Source organism: Chlorocebus sabaeus, chromosome 28 (genome assembly GCF_047675955.1).
Source record: "Chlorocebus sabaeus isolate Y175 chromosome 28, mChlSab1.0.hap1, whole genome shotgun sequence".
Lineage (NCBI taxonomy): Eukaryota > Metazoa > Chordata > Mammalia > Primates > Cercopithecidae > Chlorocebus > Chlorocebus sabaeus.
The window spans coordinates 18,231,332-18,248,153 of NC_132931.1; the positions used below are offsets into that span (position 1 = coordinate 18,231,332).

Sequence of the window (16,822 nt, forward strand, 5' to 3'; positions counted from 1 at the left end):
TCTTTAAAATAACTTATCATGCAAGTCACATGATATTAAGCTCATTTATAACTTCTAAACAGAATTTAAACCTCTACAAAGCTAATGTTTAGGCCAGAGCAACAGTTCTGCTTTTTCAACTACATCTAATAGAAGAACCTTTGTTCTTTAACCTTTTCCTTTAACACAATCATGTTGTTAGCAAATGATTACAGAGGAGGTTAGGGCTGGAAATGTAAGTTTGAGAGTCATCGCTGTGAATCCATGAGAAAGCATGAGGGCCACAGAGGCTGAATATGAGCAGAGCAGAGAACACGTCACAAGATGCCCCTTAGAAGACAGGCAGTGGGAGCTGGACTTGGGTGGGGCACGTAAAGTAGGATACAGATGAGTTACCCTTCACTTCCTCTTTAAAAGCCCCCACAGGGTGCAGTGGCTCACGCCTGTAATCCCAGCACTTTGGGAGGCCCAGGCGGGCGGATTGCCTGAGCTCAGGAGTTCAAAATCAGCCTGGACAACACAGTGAAACCCCATCTCTACTAAAATACAAAAATAATAATAATAATAATAATAAAAATTAGCCGGGCATGGCTGCCTGCACCTGTAGTCCCAGCTACTCAGGAGGCTGAGGCAGGATAATTGCTTGAACCCAGCAGGCAGAGGTTGCAGTGGGCCGAGATCACGCCACTGCACTCCAGCCTGGGCGACAAAGCGAGACTCCGTCTCCAAAAAAAAAAAAAAAATTGCAGCCCCCTTTTGTAAGTATCAAAATAGGTGGATTTGGTAATCACACTGGAATAGATCTCCAGTATTAATGTTTTAATGCCTAATAATTTGCTTTCTCCCAATCACCATCTTTCATAAATGAGAAAAAAGAAAATATTTCAAAAACAATAGAGACTTCTGTAAAATTAAGAATCACAAGAATATGAAATCTTTAATTTATTTGAAGCTGAACAAGTTGCAATGAACTAATCAGAATAAGAATTACATAATTTGGCCAGGCGCGGTGGCTCAAGCCTGTAATCCCAGCACTTTGGGAGGCAGAGACGGGTGGATCACGAGGTCAGGAGATCGAGACCATCCTGGCTAACACGGTGAAACCCCGTCTCTACTAAATATTACAAAAAACTAGCCGGGCGAGGTGGCGGGTGCCTGTAGTCCCAGCTACTCGGGAGGCTGAGGCAGGAGAATGGCGTGAACCCGGGAGGCGGAGCTTGCAGTGAGCCGAGATCTGGCCACTGCACTCCAGCCTGGGCGACAGAGCAAGACTCCGTCTCAAAAAAAAAAAAAAAAAAAAAAAAAAAAGAATTACATAACTTGATACTTTTGGGATATAACTTTGTATCTTATTAATGGGACCCAGACAGAGATTTGACAGTTACGAAGAGTATTCAAAAACTGTTGTAAAATTTTAGTTCATCATCTTTCCTCCAGAAAAATCATCTGTAAGATGAGAAAACATGAAAGAAACATTGTGATGAAATGGGCCAATTCTAACCTGTATCTCAGTTTTCTGGGCTCAATGAGGAGTCTTGGGAGGCTTCACTAGGGTGTGCTCTGTCCCGCCCCCCATAATTCCATCTATACTTCCCTGCAGATGGTTCCAACTCTGAACCCCAAAAGCAGGTGGACCTGGGTTAATGATGGCAACAACTTACACCCCACTGGGCAAATCGAGAGAACTGGCTAAAACCATCCACACGGGGTGAAGTTGGCTTGGGCTGGAACCCCACTTTAGTTACTTAGCTGGCAAAATGACCTTAGGTGAGCTACTTAACATCTTTCAGCCTGAGCCAGAGATGCCCTATCTACATAATGGAGATAATACTTAAGGAGCTGTGAGGATTAAAATGAAAAACATGTAGGATCCTCAATAAATGTTAGCTGTAGTTATGACACTCCGTCTTCTCCAAGAGAAGTGGTTGGCACTCGAGCTGTGCAAACCTCCTCAGGATAAACCACAGTAGCATAGCTAGGGCACATAGCCTCAAAACATGAACAGGGAGGGCACTTAAGTAAAAAGTCCACCTCATATACCAAAACCAAGGCAAACAAGGTGGAAATTCTCTTACAGGTTCCTGATGAAAGAAAAATCATGTTGACATGTTTATCTGCATTAAAAGAATTTTAAAACATGGGTTCCTACTCTTCTCTCCATCATGCTGGCTCTTTGGCCTGGTAGAGTGAGTAGTACAGCTACTGAGTCTTCAAAAAGAAAGGAAAAAAAAACTATCACAAAATATGCCAAAGTTACCAGCAAGAACAGGTTATAAGATGGACCCATATGAATAGATTTCGCCTTGTTTCTGTTTCGTTGTTGCACTTTCTTCTATTAACTGCACAAATGGAACACTACTTTAAATCATCACATCTGTGGGATGAAAATTCTTAACACTTCCTTCTTAATGCATTGTGGTAGTTATATGCAAAGTATCCTAACAAAAGTTAAACTTATTAATAAATCATTATATTTGCAATATAATGACTTTAATGTAAAACTGTCTAAAACACATATTTCTGAAGTCAAACACAGCATGTATGTACTTTGTAACGTTGTCAAGCTTGTGATATACAAGAGCCATGTTAAAAATGAGAGCTTCTCAAATTTACAATAGTATTATTTTTTCCTCCAAGCACTGACTATTGCTCTTAAAATTTTTCTGAATCAGTTGAGCTGGAATGACAAAAAGATTTCCAACATGTTTGTATTTGATGTTGATCCCTAAAGCCTGCCATATAAAGATTAATCATTTCTTGGCCAGCCAGTCTTTAATGTTGCGATTCACTTAGTCATTGTGCTGGAAAATTGATTCTATTTCATATAAACCTAAGGAAGAGGAAGAAGAAATAGGGAAAGAGGAAAAGGAGGAGATGGAGACAGAGAAAGAGAAAGAAATAGAGGACAGTTTACCAACCAAATACAATAATCCGGGAACCTTCCTTACCTCTTCCAGAGAAAAATAAAAACAACTTCATCCAATAAAATAAAATACTACTGGAAACAAAAACTACTTCAACCAACCCCTCCTCTCAAGAGATGAAATGACTAAATCAAGTATCAACTAACACACACCTTTTGAAGTGTGAAAGCATGTGTAGATTACAGCAGCCTGGTTTAACATTCACTGGAAACTGGCTGAAGTTGAGGGTTGGGGCAGATAACCAGATAACGTGGGCAAAGCCAGGCACATTCTCTGGCCTCCATCTGGTTTCACTTGGACTTGCTGAACACTGTACTGTCACACTAAGAATCCACTGGTCAGCTTGAATTATGTTGACTGGAATCTCTGGGGATAGGTTTTGCAATCACGAAGAATCCTTGTTTGAGAAAATCTTCCTCTAAAATGAATGAAAAACTGTGTAACTTAGAAACCTCAACACCAATATAAAAGAATTCAAAGATTCTAGTCACTCTCTTCTGTAAATGAATATTTACAAGTTAGTAACAACATGCCATGAATCTGTACAAGAATGAGGCTCAGCCATGAAATTCTTCCTAGAAAAGGCGGCGTGGCAGTATTCCTTTTAGCTATTTTTCAGGCTGGTTTAGGAGAAATCTCTTTTAGATGGAGAAAAATTGTATTTGTGGATTGTAAAAAAATTGTGTTGCCATATTTGTGGAGGGAAACTGACTCTTTGAAAAGCAACTTAAACATGGGTATCCATCTATTTCACAACCGATCAACCAACACTCTCCCATGACAATGCAGGGTACAGTCGACACTGGGAAGACAGCAAACCTGGGTTCTTATTAAAATTCAAGTACTATCTCGAGTCAGACACAGGTTTTTCTATGTAAAACCTAGCAAAATATATTTCTTCCCTTTGGTATTAATCTTTTAAATAACTAAAATAGTTACCTAAATTCAACATGAATATATAACAAACTACTATTTCTTCCTACTATGTTAATCCTTGGAGCTTGCTTACATGTTAGCTTTTAGGATATTGTGCCCCCTGGAGAATTCACATCTAGGAATAAGATTTCCATAGTACAAATCAACCTTTTGACACTGCTACATCAAAATTCTAGTAGCAACAGATAAACTGAAACTGCCTACAGTCATTCTTGACTAGGGCAGGATGACATGGTGCCAGTCTCCCAATGCCACAACCAATTTGATGATACTGATGTCATCATGATAGCCAAAATACAGCACAGCTGGCACTAATGTCATTCTTATCCTGGAAAAGGTTCACCCCAAAATCTTCAGGTATGGGGATTTTTTTTTTTTTTAAACCGCAGCCTGCAAAGCTGTGTTTATGAAGTATTTCACACAGACTCACTGAGTTCTCGTCATAATTCTATGAGACAAAGAGTCATGTTTGTCTCACTCTATTCAACGGGTATATTTTGTAAACTGGGATGTATAATTTAACGTTTGTTAATCACAGTTTAAGCACTTGAGAAAAGGTTAGGTCCTAAAGGAATTCTAGGGAGAATCTTTTTATAAACCGCAGGCTTTGGCTATTTAAAAAAATCACTCCTGATTTATGTGAGACCTTATTATTCAGTTTGCTCAAATCTAAATGCACCCATATTTCTATCAGGTAGATCCCATTTTACATATGAAGACAGAGAGGTTAACATCCTTTCTCAAGGTCACAAAACTAGTTGTCGCAAAACGGATCATATCTCAGAGCTCCAAACTCCCCATCCTCGTTTAGTCCAGCAGGCTATGCTGCTTTTCTGACTGAACTGAAAGTAGATTACAATAAAAGATTACCATAAAAGTTTGATTGTCCCATTCACCACTTCATGGACTGTCTTTACAAGTACAATGCAAAAAAAATTGATTTGGTATTCACTTTTCGTATTTTTCATTGCAATGAAGCAGCAGAGAATGTGACTAAAAGAGCCTTACTCATAGACCACACCAATGCATATGTTTTCAGAGTAATCATCTAAAAAAAATCAGCAGGCTATTAGGATTCTGGCTAATTAATATAGATGAATTTGCTTTAAAAAAAAAAATCAAAACTCCCACATTTTCCAAATAAGTCTCCCCGGATCTTCCTTCCTATCACACCTCTGGTAGCACTTTATGATCTGGGGGTACTTTGGATGTGAAAGTATAGTTTGGAAGCAGAGCATGTGTGGTGATCATTGTTTCCTTAGTTTAAAAGTGGTAAAAGGCCAGGTGTGGTGCCTCATGCCTGTAATCCCAGCACTTTGGGACGCTGAGGCAAGCGGATCACTTGAGGTCAGGAATTTGAGCCCAAGCTGGCCAACATGGTGAAACCACGTCTCTACGAAAAATACAAAAATTAGCCAGGCATGGTGGCACGCGCCTGTAGTCTCAGCTACTCAGGAGGCTCAGGCAGGAGAATCACTTGAACCCGCAAAGTGTAGGTTGTAGTAAGCCAAGGAGATCTAGCCACTGCGCTCCATCCTGAGCAACAGAGCGAGATTCCACTCAAAACACAAAAAGTGGTAAAAGACAGAGAGCCAGAGGCAGGAAAGCTGAATACGAGTGAGTGACACAGTTCTGCAGGCAGCCCCTATCCTTGCTCCATTCCACCCAACAGAGGCATGGGCCCTAACAGGTAGTGCACAGGCAGGATTCGGACCCCAGGGCAGCAGACAACTGTACTAGTGATAGATTCCTAATAAGCCACGGATACCTAACTAACTCCAGCTGGGTCAGTCAACGTCACTCTGCCTTTTGGGATTCTGGAATCAGGTCTCAGACACGCTCTTGAAACTGAGGGGATGGAAAACCATGAGCTGAGACTGTCACATAGAACAGGAGGCTCAGATGGCTAGAGAAAGACAGTCATCAGAAAGAGAGGAATGAAGCTGATGAGCAGGAGGAAGCTTGTTTCAAGTGACCTCTATGTCAGAGAGGTAAAAGCAGAGACAGATGAGACAGATGAAGCTTCTGAGTAGTATCTAGTGGAGAATTCAGAATGTGAAATACCCCTGTAGTCCTGGAATTAGCATTTTTCTAACACTTGCTATCAAAATAACCTTAATTACTGATTAGAACACAGTCCCCTCCCCTCAAAAAAAATTTAAGAACATTGATATGGTCAGAGAAACTGCACCTAGAGTGCATCAAGTCCTTTTATTACCAAATTTAGAATACGTGAGAACCGACTTGCTGAAATGGCTCCTTCTCTAGGAGCATGTGGAGATGAAGGCAAATACCATTCCTGAATAGATGTAAACACAGGCCTCCTGTCCTCCTAGTCATCAACTGTGCTGCAAAGAAGGGCTGTCCTCAAGGTGAGAGGCAGAGTTGCACCATTCCCAAGTTGGCACTTGAAATGTAACATGTCACACAGTGACTGCATGTATTTTACATAGTACAGAAAGAGATGTATATATACAGATAGAGAGAGACAGATATGCATGTAAAATAGGCTTTGGGGCCTACTTTACATGCACATCTCTATGAGTCTCTACATGTGTCTCTATATCTGTCATGGTGGCTCATGCCTGTAATCCCAGCTCATTGGGAGGCCGAAGCAGGAGGACTGCTTGAGCCCAGGGCTTAACACCAGCCTGGGCAACACGGTGAGACCTGTCTCTACTTTAAAATAAATAAATAAATAAATAAATTTTAAAATAAATAAATAAATAAAGCCAGACATGGTGTCGCACACCTGTAATCCCAGCTACTCAGAAGGCTGAGGCGGGAGGATTGCTTGAGCCCCAGGAGGTCGAAGCTGCAGTAAACTGAAATTGTGTCACTGCCCTACAGCCTGGGTGACAGAGCAAGACCCTGACAAAAAAATAAAAATTAAAAAAATAGGCTTTTGCAGTGTGGACTGGGTATGTATCAAATTCATTTTCAAACATTTCTACAGAAAATTACATTCCAAGGTCCATACAACACGATATGCAAGATCAAAAACGAGAGATGCACTCCCCAAATAACTTTCTTTTCATGATGTTTGAGTCTGGTATCTTTCACTTAGGAGTTATATATTTAAAAGGGCCTGGATTAACAACAACAAAAAAAAATCCCAACTCTATTACTTACTGGCTCTATAACCTCAGAAGAGTTCTAAATAACAACTGTAACACCTACTAACAAGATGTTTATAAGAATTACATTATTAATAAGTAAAAGAAATCTAGAAGACCTGGCATTTTAGAGGCACTTAAAAAACCTCCTTTTCTTTAATCGTATTTTTTTCTCAGCCTTCATCAATCCACAACTGAGTATTATTTTAGCCCATTTCTGTATCTCAGTTCTCTCGTACCCTGAACAATTTCAGATGCTCCAAACTGAGCCTTCTCATTATTGTAGAAGCTAGATTGTATCTTAAAACAGATTCACTCAAATTTGACTTAGTGTGGACTCTGACTACCAGCTGGCCAGATGAATTGAGCAGAGACTGAACTTATTCCTAAGAGAACTAGTTGAACTCATTCCTGAATCCCTGAAGCTTAAGTTTCAGTCATTAACATCCCTACCCACTGCTGCTGATCTCTCATCCTAACCAGATATCTCAATATCTCCACTGCTAACTATTTAGACCAGTTTTCTCCACTTGACTATGGGATGTTCCTTTCCTTTTCAGGGATTTTTTATTTGTTCTGGGCTGGTCCTTTCTTCACTCCAAGGCTGGGGACTCTTGATTCATTCCCAAAAATAACCTCAAATAAGGTCAGGTGTGTTGGTAGCTTTCAGTAGCTCCTTACAATAATTGGATATTTATGCAAATCTTGGCAATCTTACATGGTCAGCCCAAGCTAAGCACAGACAGAGTTCCTACAGGGCTATGGACCTAATTACATATGCTGACAACTTTTTCTGAAGACAATCCATTTATATTTGAACTCCCTAAGAATTTAGTTTGACAGAAGCATCAAGAGACAGATTGTGCCTCCTTATAATATAAATATCAAAGATACTTAAAAAGTTATGTTAATGTAATTCTGCCAATTTTTGGCCATATGATGCATGTAGCCATTTAACCTTTAAGACTTTGTAAAATGGTGATAACATACTTGCAGTCCTTGCTTTGCACAGCTTTGAGATGCATAAATTTCAGTTACCACAGTTTAATTAACATCATTCTGCCAATAATAAGACTCAAATGTCAGTTACTATGGTAAATTAATCAATCATAATTACATAAAAGAAACTTCACCATTAGCTCTTTAGTGCACCAATCACTGAGTAAATAACAGATGTGTATCATGATCCATGACCAATCACATCACTTCTCTCGAAGCCTGTCAGTGATTGGTCACTGTGCATCTGCGTTCATACACAGACAGCAAAGCATATAGTTGTGGTGCCTCCATGTCTCACAGTGATTAACCCACTTGACATTTTACAAAAATGGGTAATCCAAAAAGGGAATTGGGCAGCAAAGATGAAAGTGCAGCAATGAAACACTGGTAAACTCAAAGTGAAATCTGAATCAAACATAAATGACGTTTAGAGAAGAAATAGCTGACTATGGGAATGACATCTAAGAGACACGAAGGACATCTAAGAGACACTGGATGTGCAGTCACAGGCATTTGGTGAAGTCAGCTTCACATAAATTAGCAAAAGAATGAAGACATCCCAGAGGAAGTGATGCCAGCAAAACAACTTCACATTAATGGAACTCACTGAAAGCACAAAGGATGAAATATGGGAAACTGATCCAAACTTAGAAAGGAGTACGGAAATTCACTAAGGCATAGAAAAGATGCTAGGCCCATCTTATATTGTATGATAAGATGAAGAAGACAGGCACTGTTCCAATTACTCTTGATAGGTTTTTAATTCTCAATTCTTCTAATTTTATTTATTTTTATTTTTATTTTTTTGGAGATGGAGTTTCGCTCTTGTCACCCAGGCTGGAGTGCAATGGCACGATCTCAGCTCACTGCAACCTCTCTCTCCCGGGTTCAAGCAATTCTCCTGCCCCAGCCTCCCAAGTAGCTGGGTTTACAGGTGCCTGCCACCATGCCCAGTCAATTTTTGTATTTTTAGTAAAGACAGGGTTTCACCATGTTGGCTATGTTGGTCTCGAACTCCTGACCTCAGGCCATCTACCGTGTTGGCCTCCCAAAGTGTTGGGATTACAGGTGTGAGCCCTTCGTCTAATGTTTTACATTATAGTATACTAAATTGATACCAGTTTTACTTTTTTATTTCCGTACACATTTATAATTCACAAGAGAATTTTTACTGTTTTAACAAAAACATTCAAAGGCCATGGGAACACTGGAGTTGTTCCCACTATTATTAAGATTGTTTTGTGTAGTTCAGCTTACACCATCACTGTTCCAGTCCTGCACTGCTGTGCAAAATGAGGACCGCCTTTTGGAAAGGTACAGTAAGCATTAGAATATATGATGTTCATAAAGTATCTGTTGAGGGATGAGGTTGGAAGGCAAGCAAGGGCTAACTTCTGAAGAACTCTGCATGCCTTTAATGCTGAAAGTTAATTATAAATTCCTTAAGGATGACAGAAAACCACGACAGGGATTTAAGGAGAGTGGCAGGGCAAGATCTGCATTTTAGAAAATTAACAGGTCATATTCTACACGATGGATTTTAGCAAAATTTGTCTAAAAGAAGAAACTGAATTAATTTATTTGAGAGTTAAAAAGTCTCTACACTAAGGCTATGGCCATGAGGGCAGAGAAGATAAATCATCTTTAAGAAATATTTAAATGTGGGATTGACCAAAGGTGGTGACTAACTGGAGACAGATGTTGATAATGGCTACAGGTGACTGGCTAGGGTAATATTTTGCTGACACTTGTTGGATGTGACGTGCTAGGTACTGTCCTATGGGCTTTACATCTACATATCAGCTCAGTTAATCCTAACAACCTCAGAAGCTTCTCTTATTATCACCGTTTAGAGAGAAGGGAAATGAGGAGCAGAGAAGGTGACTTGCCTAGGGTGGTGCAGCTAGTAAATGGTGCTGCTAGAACAAGCCCAACCTGTCCAATTCCACAGCTACAACTTGAACCCACTCTCACCCTACCCATCCAGTGGGCCATCCTGCACTTAACACCCTTATCACTCAGTGACACACTTAGTGCCCTTCCATGCTGCAGTCCCTTCCTGCCAGTCTGTTCCTTCCTTTTGTCCCACAGCAAACACTACAACACGACTGCACTACAGGACCAGCACTGTCCTTCTCTTCCTACCATCAAAAAAGTTCTCTTCAAAAAACACGGGATCAACTGCTTATCTCTTGACCAACCTGCCTTCTATGTTGTTTACCGTTTAAGTAAATAATTACTTGGAACCAGGGGAAGATAAAGAACACGCCATATATCTGAGAAGAAAAATAAAAAGTAATTTTATGTATTTTATAACCCTTCCATGTATAAGTTGCCATTTACACATTAAAAATCTTTTGAGAAGGGGAAGACAGTGTAAATGAAATTATTTTTAACCCACCTGATTTCTAGCTTCTCACCCTATGTGGGCTCCTATTGTCTCTTTTGTTTTTAGAAAGCACACCTTGCTGAGGGAAAGCCTCTTAAGGAAGTGTAGGTAAAGGATCATAATGGCTAGCTTTTTTCACATACTTTCCCAGAACTTTCAAGAAAAGGCTGTTAGTCTTCAAATGTCCCAGAAAGGACTGGCTTTTTATACTTATCTTCCCTAATTAATGATCAATTTTATCATAAGAATCTTTAAAATTAAACAGATACATTTCTATCATTTTCCTTCTGCTGCCTAAAACTTGAATATAGTTGTATTGTTCATTCCCATTAATGAGATTTCCACTATATAAATTTGTTTTCCATTCTGACTGCTGAGTTATTTATCGAGGTCTATGAGAAGTCTAGATGAATTCTAAAACTATCCATAGAAGGAAAACAAATCTATTATGCTGGTATTAAGTTATATTTTAGTTATTCAGTTTATGCCAAAACACAGAAAATTGGTAGATGACAATTTAAATAGGTTACCAAAGAGTTACTCAGAAATCAATCTCCCAATCATAGATTTATGCTTAAAGGGAAAAATATTCATTCACTTCTTGATTTATATCAGTCATTCATAAAAGTCCTCAACAGATAAGGGCCATAAATTTCCCTTCTGTGAAAGCGTAAATCAGTGCCATAGGAGAACAACAGGCCTGTCTCCCTGAGTTCACTTCACTTCAACAGCAGCTTATAGGGAAGAAAAACAGAAGGTAATTTTTAGTTTTGTAGTTCTAACAATTTGTCTACTACTTAAAAAAAAAAAAAAAAAAAAGCTGACAATTGTATGACTCTCAGGTTTGAAAAAACATAGGCCTCAAGATTTGAATACTTTTCCACATAGAGAATATAGTAATGATATTGATTAATAAATAATTTATTTGGCTAGAAACGGCTTTGGTCAGTCATACTACTTAAAAAAAAAAAATATTGTGCTGCTCTTCTTAGATATTTTAGGTTTTATTTTTCCAAGGATGAAAAATATTGTTTGTTTTTTGAGACAGGGTCTTGCTCTGTCACCAAGGCTGGAGTACAGTAGTGCTATCATAGCTCACTGGAGCCTTGACCTCCTGGGCTCAAGGGATCCTCATGCCTCAGTCTCCCAAGTAGCTAGGACTAGAGGTGCATGCCACCACGCCTGGCTAATTTTTTATTTTTTGTAGAGATGGAGTCTCCTTACATTGCCCAGGCTGGTCTCGAACTCCCAGCCTCAAGAGATCCTCCTACCTCCGCCTCCCAAAGTGCTGGGATTACAGGTGTGAACACTGTGCCCAGCTAATATTTTTGAAGAGAAATTCTTTGAAAACTAAACTGTGCATCAGTCAGACTATCAGCAGAAAACAAATTGATGCAGCAAGATTTATAAGAGCCGTATCTTCAAATTTCTCATTTTTCTTCCCACAATAATATTGAAGTCTCCTGTTTATATCAGTATGAAAAGATTTCCTGAATCGCCCTACATAGTTCATAAAATCCTTATATTTGAGGGTGGCATAACTAGGCTTAAATGTTTTAGGAATATATTTCCAAAGAAAAGATTTATCTAAACGTAAGCATTCTAAAAAGATACCAAATATCTACATCAAGCTACTGTGATTATCACACATAGGGGCACAAAATAATCTTCTTACAATTTTGTTCAAAATGAGCTATAAAACATTCCTAAAATTAAATTAGTATGGCCAGGCATGGTGGCTCACGCCTATAATCCCAGCACTTAGGCAAGCCAATCACCGGAGGTCAGGAGTTCGAGACCAGCCTGGCCAACATGGTGAAACCCCGTCTCTACTAAAAATACAAAAATTAGCTAGGAGTGGTGACACGCACCTGTAGTCCCAGCTATTTGGGAGACTGAGGGAGGAGGATCACTTGAACCTGGAAGGCAGAGGTTGTAGTGAGCCAAGATTGTACCACTGCACTCCAGTCTGGGTGATAGAGACTCATCTCAAAAAAAAAGAAAAAATTAGTACGTATTTGCCAAGAATCATTTGTTTAATGTTCAGAACATTCAGAGGAAAAAAACAAATGGTTTGACTTATTTTCACTCTGTTATTTACAGAGGATGCAACGTTAGAAAAATTTTACAAGGTTGAATTATAATTTTCACAGCAGAGAAACTGATATGGTGTCTGATCTTCTGGTCTCTGGAAGGAATTTTCCTAATCCATTCAGAATCAAAAGCAAAACAGAAATCAGTTTACAGACTACTGAGTTCCATAGTACAGTCCTACCTGGAAATATATCTCCTTTATATTTAGGATACTTTTTTTTTTTTTTTTGAGACGGAGTCTCGCTCTGTCGCCCAGGCTGGAGTGCAGTGGCCGGATCTCGGCTCACTGCAAGCTCCACCTCCCGGGTAGGCGGAGCCTGCAGCTGGGACTACAGGCGCCCGCCACCTTGCCCGGCTAGTTTTTTGTATTTTTAGTAGAGACGGGGTTTCACCGTGTTAGCCAGGATGGTCTCGATCTCCTGACCTCGTGATCCGCCCACCTCGGCCTCCCAAAGTGCTGGGATTACAGGCTTGAGCCACCGCGACCAGCCAGGATACTTTTTATAGAAAACAAAACTGGGGGGGGGGGGGGAAAAAAGCCATTGTTTCCATGACTAAAACACAGCTCAGGTTCTTTATCGATTAACCTCATTCCCGAATATTCTCACTGCCCAAAACAAATCTTTCTTATAAAAGCACAGAAACCTGCTTATCCCAAGAAATTCTGTTTGATGAAGATTCCATTAGCCCTGCTCTGTATTCTCTCTGCTTAGCCAATCCGCTCAAAAGTTCATTGTTCTTTTGACAGGAATCATACAATTTAACTACATAATTTCCTCCTCCTAAGACAGAAAATTCAGGGCCTGGTTAATCAATAAAAATTTTCCTCTTCTCTCCTGTCTGATTTAAACCAAGTCAACTATATTGGCCATAATAAAAAATGTAAATTGTTGGGATCATTTGTGCTTAAATTATCTTATGGAAAAGGTGACAGTTCTCACCAACCAATCTATTTTCTCTTTACAACCTGGATTTACAATAGTTTCCCGCAGCTCCTTATTGGTTAGGATTATTCACTAGACTTTAAGAGTGAAAAGGAAATATTTTTAAAAGGACACAGATACATTTTTTAATTAACATATCTATAATGTTAATGAGTACTCATTACACATTTGGCAGATATATAAATTAGCCACCCCATTAATATCGCTGATAATATACAGGGTAAAATGAGGTAACAATATTAAGTACTTAGCAAAGGCCCTGCAACATTTACTAAATGGTATCTACTTTTATGATTACTTCTGAATATCAGATCAGTTGTTTCTGGTATTTTTTCCCAGGAATTAATAGTCTATCATGTTTGTATCATTTCCTCTCCCACATCCTAAGTACCCCCACTTTTCCCCCACCTTTCATCCCCAGCCCAACTCCTGTGTTGCCAGAGTAGGGTTTTCATTCATTTCATTAGATATGCATATAAACTCAGAGCTACAGAAAGAAATAATCTGATGTTTTCTGGGTATGTGTGATGGGGTCTTGCTATGTTGCCCAAGCTGGTCTCAAACTTCTAAGCTCAAGCAATCCTCCTCCCTCAGCCTCCCAAGTTACTAGGGTTACAGGCATGAGCCACTACACCCAGAAATAATTTGATTTTTCAAAAGGACTTCCAGTATTAAGAAAAATTAGTTATATTCTATAGTACTTTTCATGTCAATGAATCCACTTAGCTTCTAACCTATTAACTTTTATTTAGATTTGACTCAAGTTACAACATACGCATAAGCCATATGTTCTTTCCTATGGGTTTTTCACTCTTGAATTCACCACTGCCTTAAGTATTTTCTAACTTTTTTTTTCTGAAAGAATTTGAAGTGAGAATAATAGCAGTTTTTAAATACTGATCCTTTGACCACCTACGTAAAAGTAGTTTGGCTGGGTATAGAATGATTGCATTTGATTCATTCCACTTGAAGGTAGCAAGTTTTACTCTAATTAGATACAGAATTTTCTCTGTATTATGATATTCAGAAATCTCATTATCGATAGATGCATCTCATTTTTGCTGTTGTTGTTAAGGCCTCATATCTTCTAATTTCTTATTTTATTTTGGGCAACATCTGGTCTGCTATTTAATTCCCCCACTCATCAACTATGCTTTACATTTCAAGAATCTCACAACTCCTGGACTGAAGCTATATGCCCACCTCAGCCTCCCAAAGTGCTGGGATTACAGACAGAAGTCACCATACCTGGCCCAGTTTCCAAGAGTCTCAAGCACCCAGAAACCAGGAAGGAAGGCAGCAGTCCTGGCAGCAGCTCTGTTATTTGAGGTTTAGAGCAGGTTCTCATAAACCTACAGTACTCTAAATGTCATCTTTGAATCAGAGGAGTTAGGACTTTTGACATAACATCCATTGTCAAGCCCAAAATACATGATCCCATCCAAGAGCTAACAGAAAGCTACCTCACTCCCTAGAGATACTCTCTAGCTGTAGACACTCATGCAGTGTAGAAAATTGTCCATTCTCCACTAATTTCACTTCAAAATACAATTAGTTTACAGACAGCAGCTCAATACTGAAAACTGAACCTTATATATCAAAACTAATGTCAATCTAAAACTTAGAAAATATTCACGAGATATTTAAGTCAAAAGGTTTTCTAGCAGCAAGTAGCAAAAATTATAAAAATGCAGTTTTAAAAGGCTTTGGTAATTATGAACATCACAATTATTTAGTGACAAATAATAAATTTAACACTGATGACTAGAAGTGAGAGTCCAGCCGGGCGCGGTGGCTCAAGCCTGTAATCCCAGCACTTTGGGAGGCCGAGACGGGCGGATCACGAGGTCAGGAGATCGAGACCATCCTTGCTAACACAGTGAAACCCCGTCTCTACTAAAAAATACAAAAAAACTAGCCGGGCGAGGTGGTGGGTGCCTGTAGTCCCAGTTACTCGGGAGGCTGAGGCAGGAGAATGGCGTGAACCCGGGAGGCGGAGCTTGCAGTGAGCTGAGATCCGGCCACTGCACTCCAGCCTGGGCGACAGAGCGAGACTCTGTCTCAAAAAAAAAAAAAAAGAGTGCAGGCCAGGCTCGGTTGCTCACACCTGTAATCCCACCACTTTGGGAGACAGAGGAGGGTGGGCGGGTCACTGAAGATCAGGAGTTCGAGACCAGCCTGGCCAACATGGTGAAACCCTGTCTCTACTAAAATTACAAAAATTAGCTGGGCATGGTGGCACACATTTGTAGTCCCAGCTGCTCGGGAGGCTCAGGCAGGAGAATCACTTGAACCCAGGAGGCAAAGGTTGCAGCGAGACAAGATCATGTCACTGCACTCCAGCCTGGGCCACAAAAAAAAAAAAAAAAGAATGCTGATTTGCTGTTAAAAAAAAAAAAAATTGATAAAAGCTTTAATTTACTCTTTCTCAAGAAAGTCACTAAACAGTACAACAATCAAACAATCCAAGTACTAAGCTTTAAAAAGAACTGTTTTTACATGGACACAGGGGACGGGAACACCACACACTAGGGCCTATCGCGGAGGCATGGAGGGAGGGAGAGCATCAGGATAAACAGCTAATGCACGTGGGGTTTAATACTTGGTGACAGGTTAATCTGTACGTGTTTATCTATGTAAATACATGCACATCCTGCGCATGTATTCTCTGAAACTTAAAATAAAATGAAATTTTAAAAAATGTTCTTGAGACGTCGCAAATTCTTCCATAAAGATTCTCTTTATGTTAAAAGGAATATAATGAGATAACATTTACTTTCTCTAAAATAACAACTTGCTATAATCCTACTTTACTGTTGAACCGCATACCAAGCTCTGTAAAAGACAAAGTAAATCCCAAAATTAAGTAAAAATCTTTCTTTAGCCCCTCCCCCAAAAGATTAGCAAGACTTCTTAGAGGTACGATAAAGCAAACAATTAAAAAATGGGCAGGAGGAGTTCATTAGCACCTAACTAGATACCTAGATACTTAGGTATCTCTTTCAGATACAGTAAAATGATTACTGCTCTCAAAGAAAAATTGGTGAGAAAGGAAAAATCCAAGAACAGAAAGGTGTTGAAACCATCTGAGTTGTAGTTTCCTTGCTGCTGGCAACCCATCAAACTGCGCAAAATAAATCCTATTGCATCTAACCTTTTAAAATCTTTTCTGTTAAACAACACTTTCAAATTCACCAAGCCAAAAATAACTGGGAAAAATTCAATGCTAATATGACAATACTGTTAATCCTACTATAATAGTATCACTACAACTTTTAAATCCAAAGGACACCGAATTGAATATTAAACAGCATTTTATTTTGTTTTTGCTCTAGGGTATGCTTTTCTTTGCACAGAAGTATGGAAGGCTCTCCAGTTTGCCACTGACAAGGAGATTCAAGTGCCAGAGAAAGATTCCAAAAACCCAAAGCTTGGGTGGCA

The 16,822-nt window shown here is 39.4% G+C and overlaps 1 protein-coding gene across 1 annotated transcript in view; it reads right to left on the minus strand.

The window, feature by feature from the left end:
- Positions 1-16,822, minus strand: part of SDK1 (sidekick cell adhesion molecule 1) — a 972,135-nt gene that overhangs the window by 836,482 nt on the left and 118,831 nt on the right. The window lies entirely within an intron of this gene.